The 24127-nt window shown below is 38.9% G+C and overlaps 1 long non-coding RNA gene across 1 annotated transcript in view; it reads right to left on the reverse strand.

The window, feature by feature from the left end:
• Positions 1 to 23905, reverse strand: part of LOC149134043 (uncharacterized) — a 104228-nt gene extending 80323 nt beyond the window's left edge. Inside the window, exons 1-2 of the long non-coding RNA XR_016243106.1 lie at positions 21876 to 23905; positions 13174 to 13253 (exon numbers count right to left, since the gene is read on the reverse strand). This is a non-coding gene — a long non-coding RNA (uncharacterized LOC149134043). The remainder of the gene's footprint in view (positions 1 to 13173; positions 13254 to 21875) is intronic.
• Between the last annotated feature and the right edge of the window lie 222 nt (positions 23906 to 24127).

The following is a 24127-nucleotide window of genomic DNA, read 5'->3' on the forward strand; positions in this document are numbered from 1 at the left end:
CTCTTCCATGCTTTTTCTATAAGCTTCCTAAATTCGGTGTTATATCTCTCCTCTATTTCCTGGTAGAGTTTTTGTTCCAAGTAACCCATCACCGAATTCGCATAAACGGGGGCAAACCTCGTCCCCATAGCCGTGCCTTTAATTTGGATATAGTTCAGTTCATTGAAGAAGAACGTATTATTTTCCAGGATAAGTCTCACTGATTCTAGTATAAATGTCACCGTGTACCTGTTGGGAATTGCTTCTCATACATCCAGTCAACATCATGGTGTTTGGAGTGATCATTAGTGATGGTAATGTTATGCCCCCATTCATCTTCCTACACAGCCTCAGACTCAATATGGAGGCCTATATCAAGTGCCTGGAGGAGGTAGTGCTGCCCTGGATCAAGGGGTAGCTTCTGGAAGACCCTATGTCTGGCAACAGGACTCTGCACCATGCCACACAAGCAGGGGAACCCAGTCATAGCTACCAGACAATTTCTATGGTTACATCACCCCCAACATCTGGCTACCTAACTCTCCCGACTGCAACCCTTGATTATTATGTGTAGGCCACAGCTGAGCGAGATTCCTTGTAATACAACAAAATTCCTTGTAACACCAAAGATGAACTGAAGACAAGGATTATGCAAGCATTCACCAACTTAAACAAGGAGACCATCCAAAAGAGTTGCAGGAAATTCCAAAGTCGTCTGGAGGCCATGGTTGAAACAATGGCGATTTTATTGAAGAAATTTACTCTTTAGTATTTGAAGATATTTTTATATAATTTTGGTAAATATATGTTAAAATAAGATGTAAGTGTTATTTTCATTTTTGCATAATTTAGATGATAGTCTACATATATATAGACTATTCTGTATATATATCCTCAGAGAACTACTATATGCTGATGAGCTTGCCCTCATAGACTCTATACTAGATTTAGAAAAGAAATTCCAGGTGTGGAATCAAAGGGCCTTAGTAACCAAGTAAACAGGCAGGATCCCACACCTTTCTGGTAAGTGGCCCTGCTCAATCTGTAGAATAGGTGTAGCAGGTATTCCATACAGTGTACCCAGTATAAGCTATGGCCACACAAGATGTGCAGTGGAATAATAGGAAGGTTATCAGAGAAAGTAATGCTCGTATGTGGAAGATGCATAAGAACTCCAGTTACTTGGGAAATTGACTTTCTCAAATACCCCAGAGGGTCATTAGACGTAGTGAATGATTTCTGCAACCTAGAGGATAAAATTAGTAGTGGGGGAGGATATACAGAGAGAGTAATAGGTAGAATATGAATAGGATGGAGAAAATTCAGAGAGCTTTTACCTCTGTTGGCAATCAAATATTTTTCCCTCTGTGTGATACATGTATACAGGCAATAATTCCACATGGTAGTGAGACATGGGCCCAGAATACAGAAGACATGTGATGGTTAGAAAGGAATGAGGCTAGTATGCTCCAATGGATGTATAATGTAAGTGTACATGTTTGACGAAGTGCCAGTGTTCTGAGAGAGAAGTTAGGCGTAAGTGGAATTGGTTGTTCAGTGCAAGAGTGAAGACTGTCCTGATTTAGTCATGTGATGCAGGTGGATGCTGACAGTTCCATAAAGAAGTGCCAATTTCTCAAAGTGGAACATGTGGAAGAGGGAGACTCAGGAAGATGTGGGCCAAAGTACTGAAGGATGATCTCAGGATGCTGAACCTTTCAGATGAGATGAAGGACCGAGATACCTAGTGCCTTGCTGTACTCAAGAAGACCTGTCCTTCACAACAAAAGTATTATGGTTGCTCCAACTGGTAAAGAAGGTTGGCCTGCAAGATTCTTGTGTCAGTGCCATGTAAAATGCACTCATGCTAGTGCCAGGTAAAAGTACTTGTGTGGTGCCAATTTAAAAGCACCCAGCACACACTGTAAAGTGGTTGGTGTTAGGAAGAGCATCCAGCTGTATATATATATGATTATAAGGAAAAAATATTTCCTCCAATGCATAGACTTCACTTTGAAGTGCTCAGGATGTTAAACCCGAGGCGATAGAATAATGCAGAAGTAAGAATCAAAGTTAGGCAAATCAAGTTCACATATACAGTTATATTTATTCAGCCCCAGACCCACCATGTATGAATTTCTCAGAAAGTATATTCAATGTATCAAACATATTTAAAATATATAGATATATAAAAATATATAGAGTAATCAATATATTAAAAATATACATATCAAAATATATAAATATATAGATATATTCATTAAAAATATATGGAAAAAATAAATACATATATAGGTTGACTTACAGATTATAAAACAACGTCATAAGAAGAGTTAAGAGTCTTTAAAAATGTTTGGGTGTTGCTAATCCTGTTAATAATCCGACAGCCGTTTCTGGGGGTCCAACCCCAGCCCCACCAGAAACAGCCATAGGATTATTAACAGGATCAGCAACACCCAATTAAAACAGCTGTAAGGGACTATGTTTGAATTTTGCAGATAATAATTTTTTATTAAATGCTATATCTCCATTTTCTTATTTTCTTTGAGATATATATATATATATATATATATATATATATACAGGCATGATATATATATTGAGATATATATATACAGGCATGGCTGTGTGGTAAGAAGCTTGCTTCCGAACTTCATGGTTCCAGGTTCAGTCCCACTGCATGGCACCTTGGGTAAGCGTCTTCAACTATAGCCTCAGACTGACCAAAAGCCTTGAGGGGATTTGGTAGATGGAAACTGAAAGAATCCTGTCATATGTGTGTGTGTGTGTGTGTGTGTGTGTGTGTGTGTGTGTTTGTTTGTCTGCCCCCATATCACTTGACAACTGGCGTTGGTGTGTTTACGTCCCCATAACTTAGCATTTCAGCAAAAGAGACTGATAGAATAAGTACTAGGCTTTAAAAATGTCGGTGGGGGGGGGAGCAATCTGTTCAACTAAAACCCTTTAAGAGGGTGCTCCTGCATGACCACAGACAACTAACTGAAACAAGTAACAGAATAAAAGAATATGTATATGAAATAAATTCAATTGGAGGTTAAATTAGCCTCATTAAGGGATAGTAATATCCAATGAATTACTGGGTCATTACCTAATATTTATGATCAATAATGTTCATAAAATAATAGGTCTAAATATAGATCATGGTTTATGATCATTTAAAAGAAAATTAAGAAAATAGAGATAGTATTTTAGTCATAAAATAATCTTCAGGCTGCTGAGATGATTCGAAAACACAACACCTAATAATCTAATGGTATATCTTTTGTATACCCCACTGATGAGATTTTGCCTAATATAAAGATTTAATAATTGTCATTTTAATCTTAATTGAAACAGTTGTAAGAGAATATGTTGGATTTTTGCAGATAATAAATTTTTATTAAAGGCTATACTTCCATTTTCTTAATCTTCTACATATGAAATATATATATCTATCTATATATATAAAAATGAGAATGTGTGTCTGTGTGTGTGTGTGAATCCCTAAAACTCGAGAACTACGCAACCAATTTCATTCAAATTTTACAGGTGCCTTACTTAGAGTTCCAGTTGTATTTTAGTCAAAAAAAATTTTAACTTCTTGCAGAGTTCGAGCCCACGGCAACATAATATCTCCTCCACTATTTAAGTATTACGTGTCAAAACTGAAATAAAAACACTCATGTCAAATACTTTCACTTTAAAAATGAAACTATTCTACTAACTGAAACAACCACATTTCGATACTGTAATGACAGATACTTTCATAGAGAGAGAGAAAGAGAGAAAGAAAGAGAGAGAGATGTATATGTATACATATAGATGTATATGTACACGTTATTCCACTAACTGAAACAATCACATTTCGATACTGTAATGACAGATACTTTCAGAGAGAGAGAAAGAGAGAAAGAGAGAGAAAGAGAGATAGAGAGAGAAAGAGAGAAAGAGAGAGAAAGAGATGTATATGTATACATGTATATGTACACGTATATGCATAGATATATATATATAGATATAGATCTATATGCATACATGTATATGTATACACATGTGTAGATGTATATATATATATAGACTAGCAGAGATACCCGGCGTTGCCCGTGTTACATGCAATTGAAAAATGAGACTTTTCTGTTATATTTTCTGTAAGGAACTGGAATACATATGATTCGAATTTCATCAAAATTGCACATGAGGGTTCTTTCCCTCTTTACACACCCTAAAAAAATTCTAATCATGAGACATGTATCCCATACTATTGATCTTTATGCGCATATTCCAAAATTTCAGTCTTCTGGAACCTGTAAAAAAGATTTTGCTCCTGAAAAATGGAGCTCATGGAGCTCTAAAATGTGGGAATGAAGGCCCCTATTGGGGGTGGGGGTGTTAATGTCAACCAGAGAAGTTGAATTGTTGGGAATGTTTTTACTTGGGTCTTATAGTATGCCTGTATATATGTGAGAGTATAGTCTCACTTTAATAGTTTCAGTATAAAATTGAAAATATTAAAGTGAAAATATTTGAAATTACAGTAGCGACATGTTATTGTTTCACTTTTGACAGGTAATACTGAAATAGTGGAATAGTTTCAGTGTTAGAGTGAAAGTATCTGATGTTATTGTTTCATTTTTGACACATAATACTGAAATAGTGGAGGAGATAAGATATTGCTATGGGCTCGAACTATGCAGGAAGTTAAAAATTTTTTGGGCCTAAGACACTACATGGACCTTAAAAGAATTTTGCTCCTGAAAAATGGAGCTCATGGAGCTGAAAATTGTGGGAGTTAAGGCCCCTATTGGTGATGGGTGTATTAATGTCAACCAGAGAAGTTTAATTGTTGGGAATCTTTTTAACTTGTGTGTAATATGTATTGTTTGAATTTCTTTAAAATAGGAAATATATGTATGTTCACTGGGTTTGTAAAAGAGAGCAAAGCTACAGGAAAGCAAAAGACGAATGATCACGATAATCAGTCAGCTACCGTAGCCTAGTCGTTACTACTCCCCAATGTAGGATTCCTCACCATACAGGTGACAGGTACAGCTTTAAGATGCATTATGGATCTATAGCAATTGGAAGGGCATGACTCAATAGAAACAACAATGTGTGACGTTTGGAGTAAAGGGAAATGAAAGTGTCGCCTCTTGAGTTTGCAAATGACCACTCTACCGATAGGTAACTGGGCAGAAAATATTTACAATCAATAAATGTCTTAGAACAACCAGTCACTCATCTGGGAAGGCCTTGAAATCAATGTTACCAACTCGGGACTATATGTGTCGCAGTGGTAATAAAAAGACTCAAAGGAGGTCTGCAACGAAATAATTTTACTCAACACTTTGCAAGTGAATCAGTGGAGGCAAAGATGCGTCTCATTTACTTGACAATTTATGCACCACATTGCAGAAATCACAATGTAAGTATATCTGAAAGGGTAGTCTTACACTGTTGTACCGTTGAATTACAAATAATGCTCATCTGTTATGTTCGGGTGACCCTATAGCTACCAATGGTACAACTGTATTCGTCTTTGCTTAGGAAAAATGACTAAACTGTGGGTGTGAAGTCCCCATGAAGGGGTCTTTGTAACTTCTAAGAAGAAAAAATTTTAGAAATATTACTTTATTTGTGTGTAATCTGTATGGTTAAAATTTCATCAACATCAAAAATATATGAATTTTCATGGGGGTTATGGCCATTATGCATAGAATATAATTTCCAAATTTCTTAAAGATCCATTCAATACTTTTGACGTAGTTTTGGATAAGAAAACAAATGACTAATGTGTGTGTTTGTGTGTGTGTATGGGTGTATATATGTATAGATATCTGTATGCATTTATATATGTGTACATATTAGATGTACACCTATCTATATACATCTACACATATGTATACATATACATGTATATGTATACATATACATCTCTCTCTCTCTCTCTCTGTATATATATATCATCATCATCATCATCATCGTTTAACGTCCGCTTTCCATGCTAGCATGGGTTGGACGATTTGACTGAGGACTGGTGAAACCGGATGGCAACACCAGGCTCCAGTCTGATTTGGCAGAGTTTCTACAGCTGGATGCCCTTCCTAACGCCAACCACTCAGAGAGTGTAGTGGGTGCTTTTACGTGTCACCCGCACGAAAACGGCCACGCTCGAAATGGTGTCTTTTATGTGCCACCCGCACAAGCCAGTCCAGGGGCACTGGCAACGATCTCGCTCGAAAATCCTACAGGAGCCAGTCAGGCGGTACTGGCAACGGCCACGCTCAAAATGGTGCATCTCATGTGCCACCCGCACAAGAACCAGTCCAGGGGCACTGGCAACGATCTTACTTGGCTTGCCGGGTCTTCTCACGCACAGCCCATTTCCAAAGGTCTCGGTCCGTAGTCATCGCCTCGGTGAGGCCCAATGTACGAAGGTCTTGCCTCACCACCTCAGCCCAGGTCTTCCTGGGCCTACCTCTTCCACGGGTTCCCTCAACTGTTAGGGTGTGGCACTTTTTCACGCAGCTATCCTCCTCCATTCTCACCACATGTCCATACCAGCGCAATCGTCTCTCTTGCACGCCACAACTGATGCTTCTAATGTTCAGCTTTTCTCTCAAGATACTTACACTCTGACGGGTATTCACATTGACATTACACATCCAACGGAGCATACTGGCTTCATTCCTTGCGAGCTTACGTATGTCCTCAGCAGTTACAGCCCATGTTTCACTGCCATGTAGCATGGTTGTTCGTACGCATGCGTCATACAGTCTGCCTTTTACTCTGAGTGAGAGTCCCTTTGTCGCCAGCAGGGGTAAGAGCTCTCTAAACTTTGCCCAGGCTATTCTTATTCTAGCAGCTACACTTTCAGCGCACCCACCCCCACTACTAACTTGGTCGCCCAGATAGCGGAAGCTATCGACTACCTCTAGTTTTTCACCCTGGAATGAGATAGAAGTTGTTTCCTGTTTGTTTGCAGTCTTTATTGCACCTGAACATCTGCCACAAACAAAAACTAACTTGCTAGTTAACCTGCCTTTGATGTTGCTGCACCTCTTATGTGTCCATAGCTTGCACCGGGTACATCTTATAGAGTTACTACCTACTCCTTTTCTACATACTGAGCAGGGCCATCTACCTGAAGGGGTTTGTGTTTTATCTACCTTCCTACTTATTAGGATTTTGGTTTTAGCTAGGTTGACTCTAAGGCCCTTCAATTCTAGACCTTGCTTCCACACCTGAAACTTCTCCTCTAGTTCTGATAGTGACTCCGCAATTAGGGCAAGGTCATCAGCATAGAGGAGCTCCCAGGGGCAACCTGTCTTGAACTCCTCTGTGATTGCCTGGAGGACTATGGTAAATAATAGGGGGCTGAGGACGGAACCTTGGTGGACCCCTACCTCTACCCGGAATTCATTGCTGTACTCATTTCCAACCCTCACCTTACTGGCCGCATCTCTGTACATGGCTCGCACAGCTCTCACTAGCCATTCTTCTATCCCAAGTTTCCTCATTGACCACCAGATAAGGGATCGGGGGACCCTGTCAAAGGCTTTCTCCATGTCAACGAAAGCCAGGTACAGAGGTTTATCCTTGGCTAGGTATTTCTCTTGCAACTGTCTCACTAGAAATAAGGCATCAGTAGTGCTTTTACCTGGCACGAACCCAAACTGCATCTCATCTAAATTGATTCGCTCCCTAATTAGTTGGGCTATGACCCTCTCTGTAACTTTCATAACCTGATCTAACAGCTTGATGCCTCTGTAATTATTTGTATCTAAAGCGTCCCCTTTACCTTTGTAGCAGTTGACTATGATGCTGCTACACCAGTCATAGGGTATGACTCCTTCGTGTATCACCTGGTTCGTAATACGGGTGACTAGGCTATAGCCAACACTGCCAGATATTTTGAGCATCTCTGCAGTGATTCCTGATGGGCCGGGGGCTTTCCCGGTCTTCATATATATATATATATATATATATATATATATACATACACACACCATTAAAGTGAAAGTATCTGTCATTACAGTATCGAAATGTGATTGTTTCAGTTAGTGGAATAGTTTCATTTGTAAAGTGAAAGTATTTGACATGAGTGTTTTTGTTTCACTTTTGACACGTATACTTAAATAGTGGAGGAGATATGATGTTGCTGTGGGCTCGAACTATGCAAGAAGTTAAAAAATTTTTTTTTACTAAAACACAACCGGAACCCTAAGTAAGACATATGTAAAATTTGAATGAAATTGGTTGTGTAGTTCTCGAGTTTTAGGGAAACACACAGACAGACAGACAGACAGACACACATTCTCATTTTTATATATATAGATGTACATGTAATATGTACACACACACACATATATATATATATATATATATATATATATATATATATATATATATATATATATATATATATATACATGCATACAGATATCTATACATATATACACCCATCACACACAAACACATGCACACAAACACATGCAGACAAACACACATTAGTCATTTGTTTTCTTATCCAAAACTACGTCAAAAGTACTGAACGGATCTTTATGAAATTTGGAAACTATATTCTATGTATAACGGCCATAACTCCCATGAAAATTCATATTTTTGATGTTGATGAAATTTTAAAGTAATATTTCTAAAATTTTTTCTTCTTAGAAGTTACAAAGACCCCTTCATGGGGACTTCACACCCACAGTTTAGTCATTTTTCCTAAGCAAAGACGAATACAGTTGTACCATTGGTAGCTATAGGGTCACCCGAACATAACAGATGAGCATTATTTGTAATTCAACGGTACAACAGTGTAAGACTACCCTTTCAGATATACTTACATTGTGATTTCTGCAATGTGGTGCATAAATTGTCAAGTAAATGAGACGCATCTTTGCCTCCACTGATTCACTTGCAAAGTGTTGAGTAAGATTATTTCGTTGCAGACCTCCTTTGGGTCTTTTGATTATCACTACGACACACATAGTCCCCAGTTGGTAACATTGATTTCAAGGCCCTCCTAGATGAGAGACTGGCATTCCACTTAATGTCTATGTTCCATGCTGGCATGGATTGGAGAGTTATTAATGTAGAAATATGGTATCGTAGCTACTAACAGTTGAGGTAGTCTAGACAGCGTCTTTAGATTTCATTATTCTCTTTAACCCGGGCAAAGCCGGGTATTTCTGCTAGTATATATATATATATATATACTCACGAGGTCTGATCAATAAGTATCCGGATTGTTGCCATAGTAACGTAGCTAAATTACACAGCGTGAAGCCACTTGGCACAGATTGACCTTGAACTCTGCTGTACATGTGCACTAAGTTTTAACATTCTATTTCACTTCCGCTGTTGAAAGCAGTGCTTGGAGGGAAGGTGTGTAGTGTGTGATCATCACATTAACCATGACAGAGAAAGTTGTCATGGTGATACCTGCTCAGAGGCCTACGCAAAGTTGCAGAAAGTGTATGAGTCACACATGCTGAAAAAAATGTTGATATCGACAAATGCTCTGGTAGATCCACAACCAGCAGAACTGAGAAAATCATTGCAGATGTGCATGCAGCTGTGAGGGAAAATCAGCAAATCAACATCTGTGAGTTATCAGATTATGTGCAGATTAGCTATGGTTCCATCAATTATCACTGAAGATTTGGGTATGAGACATGTGTCTGCCAAGTTTGTGCCAAAACTGCTTTCAGGTTTTAGATGCACAAGAACGATGAAAACTTTGTGTAGACCTCTGAGCAGGTATCACCAAACTTTTGGCAAAATTTGATGCAGATTCTCCACTCAACTTTCTCTATCATGGTCACTGCGACAATCACATGGTACACACCTTCCTTCTAAGCACTGCTGTAAACAACAGAAGTGAGCTAGAATGTTAAACTTAGCGCACATGCACAGCAGAGTTGAAGGTCAATCTGTGCCAAGTGGCTTCCTGCTGTGTGCTTTAGCTTCATTACTATAGCAACAGTCTGGATACTTACTGATCAGACCACGTATGTAAAATATATATATATTAAATAAAATATATATATATTTTTATATATCTTTTACTTCATTTAGTTGTAAGATTGCAGCTATGCAACTGTGGTCATATTGGAGCACCACTTTGAAGAATTTTAGTTGAAGAAACTAACACTAGTACTTATTTTTCTTTTAAGCCTGTTACTTATGCTGTCAGTCCCTCTTACACAACTGCTAAGTTATAGAGGACACCAACACCTGTTGTCAACTGGTGGTGGGGGGACAAACTCAGGTACTATGTGTCACACACACACATATATATATATACATGTGTTTTATGTATATATATATATACACATTTATGTATGTATATACATGTACATGTGTGTGTGTGTTTTATATATATATATATATATATATATACACACACACACACAGGTGAGCACATAAGTGTAAAACAAGGTGGAAAAAATAGTACTCAAATACCAAACGCAGAGTAATATGCTTTTATCACAAGACTGTTCTTCGGAGTTTCATGTTCCCATTTGTTGGACAGTTGTGATGAAAACTGAATTAAAATTGTGATGGTACATGTAATATAGTGTGATGTAATGTAATTCAAATTCACAAAAAACACTTAGATTTGATTGGTTAGATTTCAAATTTAAATGCTTATTTGTGTATTTGAATTACATTACATCACACTATATTACATGTACCATCACAATTTTAATTCAGTTTCCATCATAACTGTCCAATGAACGGGAATGTGAAAATCTGAGTAACAGTCTTATGATAATTTTGTAGCTTTAATAAAAGTATATATCTATATATATATATGCATATATACATATATACATATGGAAGCAAGGTCTAGAACTGAAGGGCCTTAGAGTCAACCTAGATAAAACACAAACCCCTTCAGGTAGATGGCCCTGCTCAGTATGTAGAAAAGGAGTAGGTAGTAACTCTATAAGATGTACCCGGTGCAAGCTATGGACACATAAGAGGTGCAGCAACATCAAAGGCAGGTTAACTAGCAAGTTAGTTTTTGTTTGTGGCAGATGTTCAGGTGCAATAAAGACTGTAAACAAACAGGAAACAACTTCTATCTCATTCCAGGGTGAAAAACTAGAGGTAGTCGATAGCTTCCGCTATCTGGGCGACCAAGTTAGTAGTGGGGGTGGGTGCGCTGAAAGTGTAGCTGCTAGAATAAGAATAGCCTGGGCAAAGTTTAGAGAGCTCTTACCCCTGCTGGCGACAAAGGGACTCTCACTCAGAGTAAAAGGCAGACTGTATGACGCATGCATACGAACAGCCATGCTACATGGCAGTGAAACATGGGCTGTAACTGCTGAGGACATACGTAAGCTCGCAAGGAATGAAGCCAGTATGCTCCGTTGGATGTGTAATGTCAATGTGAATACCCGTCAGAGTGTAAGTATCTTGAGAGAAAAGCTGAACATTAGAAGCATCAGTTGTGGTGTGCAAGAGAGACGATTGCGCTGGTATGGACATGTGGTGAGAATGGATGAGGATAGCTGCGTGAAAAAGTGCCACACCCTAACAGTTGAGGGAACCCGTGGAAGAGGTAGGCCCAGGAAGACCTGGGCTGAGGTGGTGAGGCAAGACCTTCGTACATTGGGCCTCACCGAGGCGATGACTACTGACCGAGACCTTTGGAAATGTGCTGTGCGTGAGAAGACCCGGCAAGCCAAGTAAGATCGTTGCCAGTGCCCCTGGATTGGTTCTTGTGCGGGTGGCACATGAGATGCACCATTTTGAGCGTGGCCATTGCCAGTACCGCCTGACTGGCTCCCGTAGGATTTTCGAGCGAGATCGTTGCCAGTGCCCCTGGACTGGCTTGTGCGGGTGGCACATAAAAGACACCATTTCGAGCGTGGCCGTTTTCGTGCGGGTGACACGTAAAAGCACCCACTACACTCTCTGAGTGGTTGGCGTTAGGAAGGGCATCCAGCTGTAGAAACTCTGCCAAATTAGACTGGAGCCTGGTGTTGCCATCCGGTTTCACCAGTCCTCAGTCAAATCGTCCAACCCATGCTAGCATGGAAAGCGGACGTTAAACGATGATGATGATGATGATGATGATATATACTAGCTGACATACCTGATAATTCCCAGAAAAGCACAGCTTATCTTTTGGTTCTGTTCTCATAATTGTTTTGCTAATCCAATAACAATACAAAGTATGTAGCAGAGAATACCAAACTGTCTTACATAGGATGTTGTTTTTAGGAAATTCCAATAAATTATGAATATCCAAATTGTGAAGTCAGTTACATAATAACATGAAATTTGTTACCCAATAGTAAGAATTCAAATATAGTAGCCCTGAAAAGGGCTTTAATGCGTTCCCAGAGTATATAGAACTTAGGAGGAAATACCAATGAGGTATGTGTACTAAAATCGTGAAGCATGTTACATAATAACAGCTAATCAGATATGAGGTAATAACAATTCAAAGTAAATAACTCTGAAAAGCGCTTTTGTGCATTTCTAAAGAATATTACCCTCAGGGGTGCTAGTGTTGAAAGAGATGAAATAGATTTACAATGAATGTAGAAACATTTTGACATTTAGTTTTACAGTAGACGTACAAATAAATTTGCATATTGATTTTAAAATAAAATAACATGTAGATTATCAATACATTTACAACACGTACGAAAACATCAACACAGCTATCAATATGAATTAAGAAAATGTTCCTACATGGAAACAGTGTGTGAATTGTATGAGTACAGTGCAGATTGCAATGTTATTGATAGATAAATGGCGATTTCTGTCTGCTTGTGTGGTTGGTTGTTACATAGAATACATCATTACAAAATATTAACACATCTATCAATATAAATTAAGAAGATGTTCCTACATGTAAACAGCATATGACCTTTATGGCAGTGCAGATGACCAGTGGACGGAAAAGAAAAATAATGGATTTTAAATGGGTTATTTCCCCTTAGCCGTTAAAGAAAAGTAAAGGATACATGTTATGAAAACACGAACACAGCTATCAACATGAATTAAGAAAATGTTCTTACATGTAAACAGTGCGTGAACTGTATGAGGACAGTGCAGATTGCAAGGTTATTGATTTATAAATGGCAATTTCTGTCTGCTTGTTAAATAAAGTACATCATTACAAAACATTAACACAGCTATCAATATAAATTAAGAAGTTGAACCTACATGTAAACAGGGTGTGACCTTTGTGATGACAGTGCATTCGTCTAAAAGCAGAAGTTCTTCATGCAGCGCTTGTCAATTGGCTGAAGTGACATGAAAGGCATCGTCATTCATGGTATATTCGTGAATAAATCACTAACTGAAATAAGTGGATCTACTGTTTAGGAAAATATTATTTACTTGTTTAAGGGTTGTACTGGGTAAATTGCGAAAATAAATCTAACAATTCAAATACTCAGAAATAAATAAACTTGATTTATACCAAATGAAATCACTGACCTTGTCTGAAAATTTCTTGTCAGAAAATTCACATAATGTAGAATGCTTGTTTAATAAATCGAGAAGTATTTATTATATATTTTTTTCATATAATATGTACAGGAAAAATGAATGGGTTCTTTCCCTTGGCAGGTAATGGTTATATATGCAGATCCTTCCTAGGGACTGTAGACATCCAATTATAGATTTTTATTAAACTTCAAAGAGCCTAGTAACAAACTGTATGCCACTTTAGCATGTTTGCAAAGTTTCACAAAAATCCGTTGACAAGTGTAGATAGCAACTTGACAGAAACAGACAACTTGCTTATATATATGTATAAGATATCATCATCATCATCATCGTTTAACGTCCGCTTTCCATGCTAGCATGGGTTGGACGATTTGACTGAGGACTGGCAAGCCAGAAGGCTGCACCAGGCTCCAATCTGATCTGGCAGAGTTTCTACAGCTGGATGCCTTTCCTAACGCCAACCACTCCGAGAGTGTAGTGGGTGCTTTTACGTGCCGCCGGCACGAGGGCCAGTCACATGGTACTGGCAATGGCCACACTCAAAAAGGTGTTCTTTACGTGCCACCTGCACAGGAGCCAGTCCAGTGGCACTGGCAATGACCTCTATTGAATGATTTTCTAATGTGCTACCAGCACAAGTGCTAGAAGGCAACGCTGGTAATGATTACGCTCTAATGGTGTTATTTACGGGCCACTAGCACAGAAGCCAGACAGCTGCTCTGGCAATGAACACGCTCGACAGTGCTGTTAGTGCTCCACTGGCACGGTGACCAGTTATCAAGTATGGTTCAATTACGATTTCACATGCGCAACAGGTCTTCGCAAGCTGAGTTTAGTGTCCAATGAAGGAGAGGTTGGCATGGGTGCCAGTCGTCGGATTCGGTTCGATTTCAGATTTCAGATTTCAAATTTCAAATTCACTTGACTCAACAGGTCTTCGCAAGCATGGTTTTTAGTGTCCAATGAAGTAAAGATACGGATTAGTGAGCTGGCCACACTTCTGGCAGAGATCACAGATTATGCTCTCACCTGCCTTGCCGGGTCTTCTCACGTACTACATATTTCCAAAGGTCTCAGTCACTGGTCATTGCCTTGGTGAAGCCTAAATTTCGAAGGTTGTGCTTCACCACCTCCTCCCAGGTCTTCCTGGGTCTACCTCTTCCACAGGTTCCCTCAACTGCTAGGCTGTGGCACTTTTTCACACAGCTATCCTCATCCATTCTTGCCACATATCCATACCAGCGCAATCGTCTCTCCTGCACACCACAACTGATGCTTCTTTGGTCTAACTTTTCTCTCAAGGTACTTACACTCTGTCGAGTATGCACACTTACACTACACATCTATTGGAGCATACTAGCTTCGTTTCTTGCAAGCTTATGCATGTCCTCAGCAGTCACAGCCCATGTATCACTGCCATGTAGCATGGCTGTTCATACATATGTGTCATATAGTCTGCTTTTACCCTGAGAGAGAGGCCCTTTGTCACCAGCAGAGGTAAGAGCTCTCTAAACTTTGCCCAGGCTATTCTAATTCTAGCAGCTACACTTTCAGTGCACCCTCTCCCACTACAAACTTGGTCACCTAGGTAGTGGAAGCTATCAACTACATCTAGTTTTTCACCCTGGAGTGTGGTAAAGGTTGTTTTCTGCACATTCTCAGTGTTTATTGCTCCTGAGCATCTGCCACATACAAAATCTATCTTGCTAGTTAGCCATCCTTTGATATTGCTGCACCTCTTATGTGTCCATAGCTTACACAGGGTACATCTTATGGAGTTTCTACTTACGCCTTTTCTACAGATCGAAGGGGTTTGTATTTTGTCTACCTTCCTACTTATTAGGACTGATTTTAGCTAGGTTGACTCTAAGGCCCTTCAATTCTAGTCCTTGCTTCCACACCTGAAACTTCTCCTCTAGTTCTGATAGTGACTCAGCAATTAAGGCAAGGTCATATATATATATATATATATATATATATATATATATATATATATGTATGTATATATAAAGGAGACCACTATGTGGACTGTTAATGTGCTAGAAGATCACATGTAATGCATCTACTAAGACCAAATTATTCTCTAAGAAAAATTTTCTTTGAGAACAATTCGGTCTTTGTAGACGCATTACATGTGATCTTCTTCTAGCACAGTAACAGTCCACCTAGTGGTCTCCTTTATATATACATATACAATAATCCTTTGAGATCTCAGATATTTTTTCTGAATCTCCTTGATTCTTTCAATGTGCTTGTTCCCTGGTATTAAATTGATATTAATTAGTATCCAATTTTTTACCCTATATATATATATATATATATATATATATATATATATATATATATACAGAGAGAGAGAGAGAGGGAGAGAGAGAGAGAGAGAGGGAGAGAGAGAGAGAGAGAGGGAGAGAGAGAGAGAGAGAGAGACCAAAGTGTACATATGCCATCATATATATATATATATATAAAATACAAAATGGAACAAGAATGCAAAATATCCAGACAGACGATACAAAGAAAACAAGCACGGGTCATTCAGAGTTTCCTTTCCTCAGTCGAGTTCCATATTATATTTGCAATTTCGGCTGGTTATACTCGAGATTGCTCCAATCTGGCCAGCCCCAAGGAAAAATTAAGCTAAGAGCATTAGATTCTTTGGAAGAAAGCAGTGAATGTATACGAAAACAAGGATGGAAAAAAAACAGAGAATGTTACACAAATACAAATAACAGGACATAACAACAGGTGTCTTTTGACTAAGGACGAATTAAATTAAGCTGGTGTGTGTGGAAATAAAGCCTTACGGCAGGGATATAAGATTTCACAGGCACAGGGAGGAATATAGATGTTGCACGGACGACGGCCGAACCAAGAAAGAAAGATCAGGCTTGGCTGAACACCAGTCACATGGGGAGAGAAGAGAGAGAGGTAGAGGCAGAGGGTCAGAAGAATTAAGGAAGGGCGAGAAAAAAATGACAGGGACACAGCAAAGTGAAAAGAGGAGGGAAAGTGAGCAAGAAGAGAAGGCAGGGAAATGTGAGCAAGGGGGAATGAAAGAACGAACAGTGGAATGAAAGAACAAAGAGTGGAATGAATGAATAAGCATAGAAAGAAAGAATAGAGTTGTACAAGATTTAGATAAATATATTCTTACATATAAGAGACCAAAGTGTACGTATGCCGCTATATATATATATATATATATATATAAAATACAAAATGGGACAAGAACGCAAAACATCCAGACAGTTAGGTGATACAAAAAAGGGACAACAAAACATCTAGATAGACGATACAAAGAAAACAAGGATGGGGCATTTGGAGTTTGCCTCTACCTCTCTCTCTTCTCTCCCCACGTGACTGGTGTTCAGCCAAGCCTGATCTTTCTTTCTTGGTTCGGCTGTCATCCGTGCAACATATATACTCCTCTCTGTGCCTGTGAAATCGTGTATCCCTGCCGTAAGGCTCTATTTCTACACACACCAGCTTAATTTAATTTGTCCTTAGTTGAAAGACACCTGTTGTTATATCCTGTTATTTGTATTTGTGTAACATTCTCTGTTTTTTTTCCATCCTTGTTTTCGTACACATTCGCTGCTTTCTTCCAAAGAATCTAATGCTCTTAGCTTAGTTTTTCCTTGGGGCTGGCCAGATTGGAGCAATCTCGAGTATAACCAGCCAAAATTGCAAAGATAATCTGGAACTCGACTGAGGAAAGAAAACTCCGAATGACCCGTGCTTGTTTTCTTTGTATCTTCTATCTGGATGTTTTGTTGTCCCTTTTTTGTATCACCTAACTGTCTGGATGTTTTGCGTTCTTGTCCCATTTTGTATTTTATATATATATATATATATATATGACAATAAATACAAGGAGTAATAAATCCAGGCAGATATCTTCAAATCACTCAGTATTAAACAAACTTGGTTAACTATATCAAACAATCAGATACCAATAAATTCAAATAGTATTAACATCTGAATTATGTTAATTCTCCTATCATGAACCGTATTATCAATCATTTATCACTATCATTCATGCCACTCACATTGTACAGAACTTGATGAGTGAGCAGACATTTGAGGTTGTGAAATTCTTCTAGACATTTGAAGGATATGATTATCAGTACAGTGCTGGTGTCATGTAACTACACCAGCTGTCCTCACCCATATGCATCACATGACCATACCAGCACAGTCTTCTCTCTTACACACTACATTGATGTCTCTTATACCCAAATTTTCTCTTAAGACACTTACATTCAGTCATACATGCACACTGACATTACCCATCAGCAGAGCATGTTAGCTTTATTCCTTCCAAGACTTTGCATGTCTTCTATAGTCACAGCGCATGTTCCACTGCCATGGATGTTTGCACACGCTGGCATCATACAATCTGCCTTTTACTCTGAGGGAGACATCCTTTGTTACCAAGAAAGGTAGAAATTCTCTGAACTTTGCCCAGCCTGTTCTTATTCCAGCAGCCATGCTCTCAGAGCATCATCCTCCACTGCTGACTTGGTCACCCAGGTACTGAAAGTTATCTACTACTTCTAAGTATCCTTGCCAGGCATTTGATGAAGTCTATTTTCTGCACGTTCTTCATGTTTATTGTACCAGCATATCTTCAATACTACTTTCTCTGTTAACCTTCCTCTGATACTTCTACACCTCTTATGTGTCCATAGCTTGCACCAGATACACTTTATGGAGTTTCTACCTACACCTTTTCTACATATCAAGCAGGCCTTTTGATTCCAGGCCCTGCTTCCACACCTGAAACTTCTTTCCTAGTTTTGGTAGTGATTCAGCTACAAGAACAAGGTCATCAACATAGAGGAGCTCCTAAGGGCAGGCTATCTTAAATTCCTCTGTTATGACAGGGAGGAATACAATGAACAAATGGGGCTGAGAACTAATCCCTCATGGATTCCTAATTATATACTGAATTCATTGCTATACTTGTTGCCAACTTTCACCTTACTGACAGCATCCCTGTACATGGCTTGTACAGCTCTCACCAACCACTCATCTACCCCTAGTTTCCACACTGACTATCAGATAAGGGAGCGGGGAACCCTGTCAATGGCTTTTTCCATATTAACAAAAGCCAAGTACAGAGGTTTATTTTTGGCTAGGTACTTCTGCAGCTGCCTTACCAGCAATATACCATTGGTAGTGCTTCTCTCTGGCACAAAACCAAATTGAATCTCATCTAGACTCTCTTCCTAATTAGTTGAGCTATGTATATATATATATATATATATATATATATATATATATATATATCATCATCATCGTTTAACGTCTGCTTTCCATGTTGGCATGGGTTGGACGATTTGACTGAGGACTGGCGAGACAGATGGCTGTACCAGGCTCCAATCTGATCCGGCAGAGTTTCAACAGCTGGATGCCCTTCCTAATACCAACCACTCAGAGAGTGTAGTGGGTGCTTTTATGTGCCACCGACACGAGGGCCAGACAGGCAGTACTGGCAATGGCCATGCTCAAATGGTGTTTTTTTACATGCCACCTGCACAGGAGCCAGTCCAGAGGCACTAGCATCGACCTCGCTCAAATGTTATTTTTCATGTGCCAGTAAGGCGACGCTGGTAACGATCACACTCGAATGGTGCTTTTTACATGCCACTGGCACGGGAGCCAGTCAGCGGCCCTGGCAACGATCACTCTGGGATGGTGCTCTTAACGTTCCACTAGCACAGATGCCAATCAGGCGGTGCTGTCATCGACTACGTCAGTGAATTTGATTTCAATTTCACTTGCCTCAACAGGTCTTCGCAAGCCGAGTTTAGTGTCCAATGGTCTTCGCAAGCAGAGTTTAGTGTCCAATGAAAGAAAGGCATGCATAAATGGGCAGGTTACACCACTAGCATAGGCCACAGGTTATGGTCTCACTTGGCTTGCTGGGTCTTCTCAAGTACAGCATATTTCCAAAGGTCTTGGTTACTAGTCATTGCCTCGGTGAGGCCTAATGTTCGAAGGTCGTGCTTCACCACCTCATCCCAGGTCTTCCTGGGTCTGCCTCTTCCACAGGTTCCCTCAACTACTAGGGTGTGACACTTTTTCACACAGCTATCCTCATCCATTCTCGCCATATGACCATACCAGCGCAGTCATCTGTCTTGCACACCACATCTGATGCTTCTGAAGTTTAACGTTTCTCTCAAGGCACTTACACTCTGTCGTGTATGCATACTGACATTACACATCCAGCGGAACATACTGGTTTCGTTCCTTGCAAGCTTACACATGTCCTTAGCAGTCACGGCCCATGTTTCACTGCCATGTAGCATAGCTGTCCGTACACATGCATCAAACCGTCTATGTTTTACTCTGAGCGAGAGGCCCTTTGTCACTAGCAGAGGTAAGAGCTCTCTGAACTTTGCCCAGGCTATTCTTATTCTAACAGCTACACTTTCAGAGCAACCACCCCCGCTACTGACTTGGTCACCTAGGTAACGCAAGTTGTCAACTACTTCTAGTTTTTCTCCCTGGAATGTGGCAGAAGTTGTTCTCTGCACATTTTCAGTGTTTATTGCTCCTGGGCAGCTGCCACATACAAAAACTATCTTCCTAGTTAGCCATCCTTTGATATTGCTGCAGCTCTTATGTGTCCATAGCTTACACTGGGTGTTTCTACCTATGCCTTTTCTACAGATCGAGCAGGGCCATCTACCTGAAGGGATTTGTGGTTTGTTTGCCTTCCTACTTATTAAGACTTTGGTTTTAGCTAGGTTGACTCTAAGGCCCTTCGATTCTAGTCCTTGCTTCCACACCTGAAACTTCTCCTCTAGTCCTGATAGTGACTCAATAATTAGTACAAGGTTGTCAGCATAGGTGAGCTCCCAGGGGCATCTTGTCTGTCTTGAATTCCTGTTATTGCCTGGAGGACTGATAAATAGGAGGGGACTGAGGACTGAACCTTGGTGGACCCCTACCTTTACCTGGAATTCTACACTGTACTCGTTGCCAACCCTCACCTTACTGACAGCATCCCTGTACATGGCTTGCACAGCTCTCACTAACCATTCATCTATCCCTAGTTTCCTCAAGGACCACCAGATAAGGAATCGGGGCACCCTGTCGAAGGTTTTCTCCATGTTAACGAAGGCCAGGTACAGGGGTTTATCTTTGGCTAGGAATTTCTCCTGCAGCTGTCATCATCATCATTTAATGTCCGCTTTCCATGCTAGCATGGGTTGGACGATTTGACTGAGGACTGGTGAAACAGGATGGCAACACCAGGCTCCAGTCTGATTTGGCAGAGTTTCTACAGCTGGATGCCCTTCCTAACGCCAACCACTCAGAGAGTGTAGTGGGTGCTTTTACGTGTCACCCGCACGAAAACGGCCACGCTCGAAATGGTGTCTTTTATGTGCCACCCGCACAAGCCAGTCCAGGGGCACTGTCTTACCAGAAATATAGCATCAGTGGTGCTTTTCCCTGGCACAAACCCAAACTGCATCTCGTCTAGACTGACTCTCTCCCTAATTAGTTGCGCTACAACCCTCTCCGTGATTTTCATTACCTGATCCAACAACTTGATACCTTTGTAATTATTTGTATCTAATGCATCACTTTTACCTTTGTAGCAGTTGACTATGGTGCTGCTACACCAGTCATTGGGTATGACTCCTTCTGGTATCATTACCATGGAATCTAGAAATTCTACAAGCAATTAAAATTTACATACTTGTAAAATTTTAATGGTTGGTGAGTGATTGTGATGGTATGAAAGAAGGTTACCTAGTGATGTTTGATTCCACTATTAATGGTTCCATTGCAGAAATGCAAATCTTAACTCCAACACATATGTATTGTTGAAACACATCTTTTATTCAAGGTAGTAAGTACATCTGAATGGAACAGAAACTTCTATAAGCTACAATACAAAAACATTCAGATCAAAAAAGGCTTCAGAAGAGAAATGTTAGCAATCTAAATAATATTAAAAAGTTTGGAACTGATAGATGAAAATATAATATTACTGTGTATAGAATTCCAAATTTTTGAACAACACATGATTATGGTGGCAAAAATATATGCATGTGTACATGTTTGTATGAAATAAAAAATATACACAGCTGTAATAACCAAAAATATGTATACATTTTCAACATGCATGCAAAGTAAAATATTGAAGTGTGTAGAAGCTCAAAGTACATGACAGTCAACCATCAAATAAACACTACTGTTTGCATTTTAGAACATAATGCCACAGTATAAACAAAACATAGTATCTATGTCAGACAACACAAAGGCTATTATAAAAAAGCCCAACAGACATCAACAGCAAAACCTCAAAAGAATGTAATAATGCTAGAGTTACTAATAGAATTTTTAAGGCAGAACAAGAGTGAGACAAAGAATAACAATTATAATATTTTTACCTAATGTCTTTTATTCAAGAGTTGGAAATATCTGGTCTGTTATTCTGGTCAACACTTTGTGATAACTTGTGTTGATATGAAGAGAATATGGTGTTCTGACATAGAATTGGTATTTTCAGTTGTGAAGTTGGTAAAAGTTGATAAGTAGGAAATTGTTGGTTGCTGTGTTTAGTTCTGTGATGATGACTGAGTTTTATGGCAACTGGTTGTAATTCTAAAGGTACAGATGTCATGTTTTGTATATACTGTGACCTTACATCTTGCTAACAGTAGTTGATTGTAGTTCTGAAGACAACTGAGTGATAATCTGCTACGGTATTTGGCTGAAATGTTGAAGTTGAGACTGTTGTCCAGAAAAGGACAAAGAGAGAGTGTCTTACTGACAAAGAATCTGGAGCACAACTAATTTGTTAAAACAGTTCTATATTTAAATATCCGTCAAATGTAAATAATGTAATTTGTCAAAGTAAAATATCTGTGCATTTAGTCTTAAAGACTGCTATCTTTTCCTCTTCAGGCAACTTTGGGTACCAAAACAACATAGATGAAAACAGTAACTGTGGTCTATTAGTAAAAAACGACTTGCAACAAAAGGAAATGGTCTGATTGGTTCAAAATGACCAAGAAAATGAACCAACCATGTAACGTTTCTTAGTGTTTGCTGCTACGTTCGCTTTACACCTTGGAAAAACATTTGGTAACGGTAGCCGAAGTGAGCAGTTTTCCCTTTGGTAGAACCCTTAATTGAGGGACGTTAATATATGAGATTGCTGACGGAAGATTCGTTTAACGAAGCAACAGACAAGAAACAAAAAATTAAAAGATATAAATGAGATTTAGTGTCCGCTGAAGAATGTTAATGCGCTTTTTTAGGGAATATTTGAAGGAATAGTTTTTAGAAAATGGAAATCAAATAGTATAAACATTACTACTAGATTATGGACTCCTAAAAATGCCGTTCTTCGTTATCTAACCTGCTGAGAAAACCTATTACATCCTATTAGAAAAGTGTTTCGGATATTTTATACGGCAATGACAAAGGGACGTAACTTTATCAAAATATTTAATAAATATGGGTAGATGTGCTCAGATCCGAAACTTCAATCTCTGAAAAATAATTTTGGGTATTTGGAGCGAATTCACCAATGGAGCTAAGCAATTCCTTAAAGTAAAGGTTGTTCCTGTCAAGCTAACCTCAAATTAACAACACAGAATGGTAAAGGTTACTGCTGCTTTTATTCGACCTCTCTATCAAAATCAAGATCGACAAAAAATCGTATTCTATGGAGCTGAAATGGTAATCATTTATGCCAAACACATAACGTCTTGAGTAAAATAACTGACAAGTCGAAAGCGTTACGGTACTTAAAACTACTAAGTTGACCAGCATATAAACAAGCACAGGATATTAATGGTAATGAAACTGACGAAAATTTTAATACAAAATATGTGCCACTCGAAGTTCACCATTAGATTTGTAGAAGAAAGCGAGAAAGAGGACAATAAAATTAAAAAATTTATTTTCATTAGGTGAAATGTATTTGGATGTATTATCGTTTTGCCTGGGTTTGATTAGATTATCAAGTAAAAACTTCAGGTCTTCCCCTTTATTTATGCATTTAATAACCTTGGGAAAATGTGAACTGCACAACATACCATTTTCTCATAACTATAAATCTGAAATCTCGTACTTTACCAAAATTAAATATTTTTCCAGTGTTAGTAAATGTAAAAATATTGCGGTAGTTTTAATTTAGTTCCATCTTTTCGGAATTTTTTTCTGGAATTATTGTTCTAGCAAATAAAATAAATATTGCCAATTTTTATGGTATTGTCTATTAAAATAGATTTTTTCAAAGATGATTGGAATTACTTGGGACAATACTTAACGATAATAAAATTGTATTGGTTAAAAATGTAATTTTCATCACGTAAGTTCCAAGTACCATGTGCGATATGTTTACTTTAACAAAATGTTACATCCGGTTTCGTGGATATCTGGGATAGCTGATGCGAACTATTTCTGTATAAAAATCTCTAACCATTGCCTATTTGAATGTACGGAAGGTCAATAGCATAACTTATAAACTTGGTGGCGGTAGTATGTGAGAATTTCCAATTGTACTATGATTTTGGAGACCGTACATTTTAGAACTAAATTAACCGAAATGGTCAACTCAGTTCCTTCCTTCCACCCATACTTCTTTCTTTCTTTATTCTTTTCTGAAAGAAGAAAGAAAACGAGTATATTG

Source organism: Octopus bimaculoides, chromosome 9, assembly GCF_046866305.1.
Source record: "Octopus bimaculoides isolate indiv1 chromosome 9, ASM4686630v1, whole genome shotgun sequence".
Classification (NCBI taxonomy): Eukaryota; Metazoa; Mollusca; class Cephalopoda; order Octopoda; family Octopodidae; genus Octopus; species Octopus bimaculoides.